Raw genomic sequence first — 7255 nt, forward strand, 5'->3', positions numbered from 1 at the left:
TTGATGAGTGTCCCCTCAAATCCAAGTCATTTAGACAGATGCTGAACAGCAACGGGCCAAGGACAGAACCGAGCTGCACCCCACTTGCAACTTTTTTCCAGAATGGTGAGGAACCCTCAGCAAGCACTCTTTGGGTTCAGTCAGTCAACCAGTATAAGTCTACCTACCAGTTACCTTGTCCTGCTCACATTTCACCAGCTTGTCTGCAACAATATCATGCGGACTTTGTGAAAAGCTTTACAATTCTTTGGCTTTGCTAACTACAGCCAGAGAGAAAGAAGCTAGATAATAATTGGCCCGGATCTTGTTTTTGCTCTGTGAAGGAAAGAATCTACCACCCACAGAAAGAGGAGCTGGGCTCACATAAGGATCCTGTCTTCCATTCACACAGAAGCTCCCAACACAAATCCTGCTGATTGCTAAATTCATCATATTGAGGTGTACCACCAAATGCTATACATACAAACACACCAAGTTCTGAATGGACCACTAAGATAATTTTGGGTTACCAGACATCCCCGTTTCCCGGGGACAGTCCCCGGATTTGTGAATAAGTCCCCGGACAAATTCCATCCCCAGATTTCATCTAATGTCCCCGGGAAATGAAGCAGCGGCAGTCTCAGCAGCCCCGAGCAGTTGGCTCTGGCTGGCTTCAGGAGCTGCTTGGAAGTCCCCATATGATGGTGGTGCAGGAACTCTAAGATACAGCTTCCGGGCTGCCTCCACCTTCCCTGACCCCAGCAACTAAGCTGTGAAGGGAGGCTTCATGCTGCCTATCGGAGCAGCCTCCCAACTCCTACTTGCGTAAAAGCAGGATCGGGGCTGGGATCGCTCAGCTATGAAGGGAGGCTTCATGCTGTCTATCGGAGCTTGTGTGGAAGCAGGAGGGGGGAGGGATCTCTCAGTTAGGCAACAGGAAGCCTCCCTTCCCAGCTGAGGGAGCCCCACCCCCTCCTTACACGCAAGTAGGAATGGGATTGGGGCTGCTCCGATGGGAAGGGAGGCATCGCGCTGCCTGAGCCTCGCTGCCGCTGCCACTCTTCGCCCTCCTTCTCCGCCTTCCATGCCTGACCCACCACACACTGCTTCCCCACCGCCACCGAAGAACCAACAACTATGGGGCTGCCCAGGCTCATGGAGAAAGGAGATAGAAGCCCCGGAGGAAGGGAAAACGTGGCGATTGAGGTCAAGGCAGCGGCCGCCCCTCTGCCGCCACCATCGCTGGGGCATCAACATCCCGAACGTGTAGTATTTATTTATTTATTTATTTATTCAACGTGTCCCAGATTCATTGAAAAGAATCTGGTAACCTTAAGATAATTAACTTTTGATGAATGTATAATTGATAGGCTTCTTTGTAATGATAGTTTCTTTGGATTTTGTAATACATAATTTTTATGTGGAAAGAATGCGACGCCCAGAACCTGGCTAAGGTGTTCGTTGCTTAGTTCCACAGTTTCATATGGTTTTGATTTTAATCACGAGGAAGATGAAAATGTACATCTTGCTTTCAACTCCTTGGCTGCTTTGCCATCCATCTTAGTCTATGTGTGGTTGTCCAGGACACAGCATTAATGATAGCTGTCAAAATAATAGTCAGGGCAGCAGGGTTAGAGGTCAGGAGAAAAATGTAAAAGACTTCAGGGTTGAACCAGATGATAAAGTAACTCATTTAGGCCATTAATTTCTGGAAGAGTATGGACTCAATGGGTTCAGAGGTTACTAGAAGCAAGAAGAGTAAATGGAGACGTCTTCAAGTAGTTTACTCTTGTTAAAAAGATGAAAAAAGATGATAATAGCAATACCAAACAAGCATGCTAAAGGCAATTTTCTTAATTACAGTGCTGACCCAGCACTGCATTCAAAGTAATCTAGCTATTAGAATGAGAGCTTTTTCCCCTTTCAAAAAGAATTAACCCTTCCAAGTACTGTATGGCTTAATTAAGAATATTTCTTGAGGTTCTGCAACTTTCAACACCCCATTGCCTCAGAGCTTGAGAAGAGGGAAAATGTGCAAATCTCTCTCAATCTCTTCCCAACCCCTCTCCAAGTTCCTGGCCCCATATTTATCGAGAATTGCTGACGGTCCTCAGGAAGCCCAAATAATATACTTATTAAACGACGAAGATACAAGTAGATCCCTTGCAGTCGCTAGATACCTGATTAATGTTTTATTTCAAAAGAGGAGAAATGGATCACTGTATGTCTCTGACAGCTTAGCTAAACTTAAGAACCATCAATAAGTGCCAGAACTAAGACGTATACCCCCCAAAATCGGATGGATCTGAACTGCGGTTTACATAGAGGGAGCTTATTGTGTATAGTGTTTACTTAACTGAAGTAAAATTGGTTCTATATGGCTGTTTTAACTTGGAGCTGTTTAAACTGTATTGTTTATGGATAAATTTTGATGTATTGTTTTCGATATGGGCCAATGGCCGTAATAAATAAATCTATCTATCTTCCCAACCCCTCTTGGATGGAACTGAAATTTTTATTTCTCTGGCAGGTTTTTTTTCTTTCTACTTTCCCCTGAAATCATGATAAGATGCCATGCTGCATTAAAAGAACAGAACATTTCTCTAAAGTGAAACGGATTGTGGAACAATATGTGGGGTAGGAAAGAATGTGACTTTAATTTTATTTTTTTAGGTGGGCTGAGTCCTGGTTGCCCTAATGACCAGCCTTCACTGCATAGAGCAGGCATGTCCAACAGGTAGATCGTGATCTAACAGTAGATCACTGGACGTCTGTGGTAGATCACTGGTAGACAACCGGCTCCCCCCAAAGAAGTTCAATAACTTTGGCTCCCCTAAAGAAGCTCAACATTTTAGCCCTGCACCCCCCCAAAAGATGGTGCTTTCTTTCCTCCTCCTTAAAAAAAACTCAACAACAAGGGGGGTAGATCACTGCCAGTTTTTAACTCTGTGAGTAGATCGCAGTCTCTTGGGAGTTGGCCACCCCTGCCATAGAGCATTGTTTTTAATTATTGGCTTCATGTCTATTTTAGGAAATCTGTCCAGTTGGTTGATTCAGTATATACAGATTGTTTCATGAGTTTGGGGGGTGGGTGAGGGAATATTCTGCATGAAACACATCTTTGAGAATTTTTTGTGGACATTCACCCTGCCTTTCATTGTGGGAAAACTACCATGTATTAAACAAATAATTAAGGATATGGATTTATAAGATCTGGAGGCCTATATTCTTGGAACGTATTTGGGTTTGGATAATGGGAAATGTTATCAGTGGGTTTCAGCTAAATTTCAAAGGGTCTTTATGCTGTAATTCTTTGCCAGAATCATTGATGGAGAGCTGATTTAACTGGAATGCATGGGGTGGTGGAGGAAAGCCTTGTGATAAAGGTTATCAGGAATCTTTGTCATTGTGTGGGATGCATTTTGTTGATTTTGTATTTTTGCAAATGCTAGAATGGAGCTAGGAAGGATTTCATCCTCCCACTTTTATAATATTTATGTGGAAGACTTTTATGATTAAATGGGCACAAGATGTAGGGTACAACATTATGATGGAAGATTGGGTTAAATTATGGAAAACTGACTTAAAATTTACAGATTGTTCCCTACTGAAGGAAAATTACATGAAGATGATGTACAGATGGTATACAACACCAGTGCAGTTAGGGAAAATGTACCAAACTAGTTCAAATATATGTTGGAAGTCTAAGGAAAAGGAGGGGACAATTTATCATATGTGGTGGGATTGTAAGGTAATTAAAAAAATTTGGGAAATGATTTACAATGAATTGAAGAAAATGTTCCATTTAACATTTGTTAAGAAACCCAAGGCATTTTTGTTGGGGATTGTAGGGAAAGACCTGCCAAAAAAGTTGAAAAACATCTTCATGTATGTGACAACGGCCACGAGAGTTCTGGTAGCACAAGGATGGAAGACTGAAGAACCCCAACTAAAGAATCATGGCAAGAAAAATTGACGGGCTATGCAGAACTGGCAAAACTGACATATAAGCTACGGGACAAGGATAACTGTGACTTTAAGGATGAATGGGAACCCTTTACAAAGTATCTGAAGACGCAACAAAGTGAACTGGACTCCTTAGCAGGTTTTGAATAAACATTCACAAACTTTTTATTGATAATAATCAGCTAAATAGTTTGAGGATCTATACAACTTTGTAACATGCAGAAAACAGCAGTCTCAGAGAAATCAAAGACTGGAACTGAGGGAAGTTGGGGGTTGGGGGTGGGTGGGTTGTGTGGGAGGGGGGGAAGGAAAAATGGGGGGGAACAAGGATGATATGTTTTTGGATAATATGTCTTGTTATAATTTTGAATAAAAATTATATATATATATATATATGTGTGTGTGTGTGTGTGTGTGTGTGGAAGACTGAATGGCATTATGTTGGGATTCTCAATGGCAGGAGAGAACAAGTACATCACTAGAAAAGTAGACATTTTTAAAACTTCTGTAACCAAGAGAAGAGCTCAGATGGTCTGAAAATGAGTTTGAGGTGGACGCCTCATTCTGTATGTCTTGCTTGTGTTGTGCTTAAAATTATATGTAGTCCCTTATTGTTTGGTGAATGATTCTCCTGTTGAATTCTCCAGGAGGTCTATGACCACAGAAAGCAGGCATAGGCAACCTTTGGCCCTCCAGATGTTTTGGGCTACAATTCCCATCATCCCTGACCACTGGTCCTGTTAGCTAGGGATCATGGGAGTTGTAGGCTAAAACATCTGGAGGGTCGAAGGTTGCCTGTGCCTGATATAAAGAGATCTGCTCTGATCTGCTACTTGTAATAATAACAATAAATAAACTAGCGATTACATGGGAGATTACATACTATAGATAGCTAGCATATCACAACAAAGCAGCATATTCTAGCTTCTAGTTGTGACTCTAGCTTTGCAATAAAAAATACTAGCTGAGCAGGCATAGAGCTTTTCAGTCACTAATGGAAACTTTTCCTTCCATCTAAATGGTGCAGTTGTCTAATTTGTTTAGCTAAACAGCATTAGCTATACTGAAAGTTTTATTAGCACAGCTGAGAGCAGGAAACTGAAGTGGACATACCATATATATTTTTAAAAAAATAAAATAAAGCATTTTTTGAAACAAACTCAGCTTGTTCATTGATTAGCTTATTTGTTAAAATAAAGTTTCTTGCTTTTAATAACGGGCTCCTTGTTGATACAGATGGGGGTGAGGGGGGAATCTTTGAATCTTGTTCCATTACAAAGCCTATGTGTATCAAATATTAAACAAGCACTATACAATAAATTTTCCCATTTCCTTTGCCGACTGCTGATACTTGATGCTAATATGCTGTCTCTAAATCTACTTGGACAATCTACTTACTCAGGTAGGCTAATGCAACATTTGCAAGACCATGTCGCTCCTCAGATGAAGGAGCTGTTTTCGTAATGTGCGTGGTCTTTGCGTGATCGCGCGCGGGACTACAGTTCCCAGGGAACTTACTAGTAAAAGGGGGCTGGCTGGCTTCTCAGGTTATTATTCAGAGGCTCACACCCAACCTCAGTAATTAGTTCTTGCTGAAAGGTGGGGCCAGCCCCATTTATAAATGGGAGGCGGAGCTGACAACAGCCAGGCAGTCGGCTCCTGAGATTCACCCTCCCTACTTCCCTGTACAGTGGTACCTCGGGTTAAGAACTTAATTCGTTCTGGAGGTCTGTTCTTAACCTGAAACTGTTCTTAACCTGAAGCACCACTTTAGCTAATGGGGCTTCCCGCTGCCGCTGAGCCACTGGCGTGCGATTTCTGTTCTCATCCTGAAGCAAAGTTCTTAACCCAAGGTAATATTTCTGGGTTAGCGGAGTCTGTAACCTGAAGCATATGTAAGCTTTGTCCTCCGCCCCCAGAGGGGAGTGGGTGACCACATGGTCCACCGCAACTCCTCCCCACTGTGAAGTAGAGCGGATTTACCATGCTTTTTTCCCCCATCATCAAACAAGGCTTTTTATTGGCCGGCCAAAACTATGACATCACAACCACAGAGAAACGGGGTGGGGTGGGAGGGAGGGGACCCCGGGGTGGAGGGCCGAGGGGAGAGGTGATCTTCTAGGAAACCAACCGGAGGAGGAGAACGTCCTGGAGGACCGTAGAGGTGACCTTCTAGGAAACAGGAGTCGCTGGGAGAAGAACATGGTGGAGGACCTTCTAGGAAGAAGAACATGGTGGAGGACCTTCTAGGAGAGTTGACCTTCTAGGAAACCAACGGGAGGAGGTGAACATCCTGGAGGACTGTAGAGGTGACCTTCTAGGAAACAGGAGTCGTTGGGAGAAGAAGATGGTGGAGGACCTTCTAGGAAGTTGAAGATGGTGGAGAACCTTCTAGGAAGAAGAACATGGTGGAGGACCTTCTAGGAGAGTTGACCTTCTAGGAAACCAACGGGAGGAGAAGAACGTCCTGGAGGACTGTAGAGGTGACCTTCTAGGAAACAGGAGTCGCTGGGAGAACATCATGTCATACAGAGCACTTCTTACCAGCTTAGTTCGCACTTTTGTTTCAGTAATGTTTTCTGCTGGGTTGGCCATTCCCACCAAAGGGAAGACGGGGAGCCTGACTTCAGCCACCAGGCCCAACCCTCCATTATAAAGATGTCTGCAAATGTGACACGAAGGCTGACAACATTAACCCCGCCATGTGGGAATCCCTTGCACACGACCACAGTTCCTGGAGACGGACAGTCAGGTCATGCATCCACAGCGTTGACCACAGGAGGAATGACCACTGGGAGGATAACACAGACAAGAAATGTCATGGAGCATCTCTAACAGCAAAAACAGTTGCCTTAATCTGCCCCACCTGCAATAAAACATGTCTCTCCCATATTGGTCTTTACAGCCACACCAAGCACTGTAATTCTCCAGCTGTTTGACATTACCCATGATGGCACACTCTTCCGTTGTCTGCCGAGACAGGGTGCATACCAACAAGTGTTTATGCATCAGTTTTCACAAAGATGTGCACAGATAAAATATATAAAAGGATGTCATATAGAGGAGGGAGAAAGGTTGTTTTCTGCTGCTCCAGAGAAGCGGACACGGAGCAATGGATCCAAACTACAAGAAAGAAGATTCCACCTAAACATTAGGAAGAACTTCCTGACAGTAAGAGCTGTTCGACAGTGGAATTTGCTGCCAAGGAGTGTGGCGGAGTCTCCTTCTTTGGAGGTCTTTAAGCAGAGGCTTGACAACCATATGTCAGAAGTGCTCTGATGGTGTTTCCTGCTTGGCAGTGGGTTGGACT

The 7255-nt window shown here is 43.7% G+C and overlaps 1 long non-coding RNA gene across 2 annotated transcripts; it reads right to left on the bottom strand.

Moving 5' to 3' along the window:
* Positions 1-5944: 5944 nt before the first annotated feature.
* On the bottom strand, positions 5945-6469 carry LOC309528920. 2 transcript variants are annotated; one of them, XR_014217983.1, is made up of 3 exons: positions 6434-6469; positions 6260-6379; positions 5945-6205 (listed from the first exon to the last, which is right to left on the bottom strand). It is a non-coding gene; the product is annotated as an uncharacterized lncRNA (long non-coding RNA). The 2 variants fall into 2 exon arrangements; XR_014217984.1 differs by lacking the exon at positions 6434-6469 and having other exon boundaries at positions 6260-6427.
* Between the last annotated feature and the right edge of the window lie 786 nt (positions 6470-7255).

Source organism: Podarcis vaucheri (assembly GCF_965113315.1).
Source record: "Podarcis vaucheri genome assembly, chromosome: 3".
Lineage (NCBI taxonomy): Eukaryota > Metazoa > Chordata > Lepidosauria > Squamata > Lacertidae > Podarcis > Podarcis vaucheri.